This window comes from Sinocyclocheilus rhinocerous, unplaced genomic scaffold (genome assembly GCF_001515625.1).
Source record: "Sinocyclocheilus rhinocerous isolate Xijiao unplaced genomic scaffold, SAMN03320098_v1.1 scaffold225, whole genome shotgun sequence".
Classification (NCBI taxonomy): domain Eukaryota; kingdom Metazoa; phylum Chordata; class Actinopteri; order Cypriniformes; family Cyprinidae; genus Sinocyclocheilus; species Sinocyclocheilus rhinocerous.
Window position 1 is genome coordinate 889,092 of NW_015630532.1, and position 310 is coordinate 889,401.

Sequence of the window (310 nt, forward strand, 5' to 3'; positions counted from 1 at the left end):
GCGAGCCAGACATCACTGACACAAACACCTCTCCTGCTGATTTTGTTATCATGGACAATGAAACCACTACAAGTCCTGCAAGCACTGCAGTTGTGATGAGATGATCTTCCAGCGTTTGACATTCTGAAATACACCGTTCATGCGGTTTAAAAAAGGCTGAATAAAAAATCCTCAATTGTATAGCCACAGTTTTTTTTTTTTTTTTTTATTCATAAGAGTTTTTTTAGTTAGTATTTGTATTTAATAAAGCACTACTGAATTAAAATAATTGGTAAATGAAAAACATTACGTATGATAAACAATAATTTTA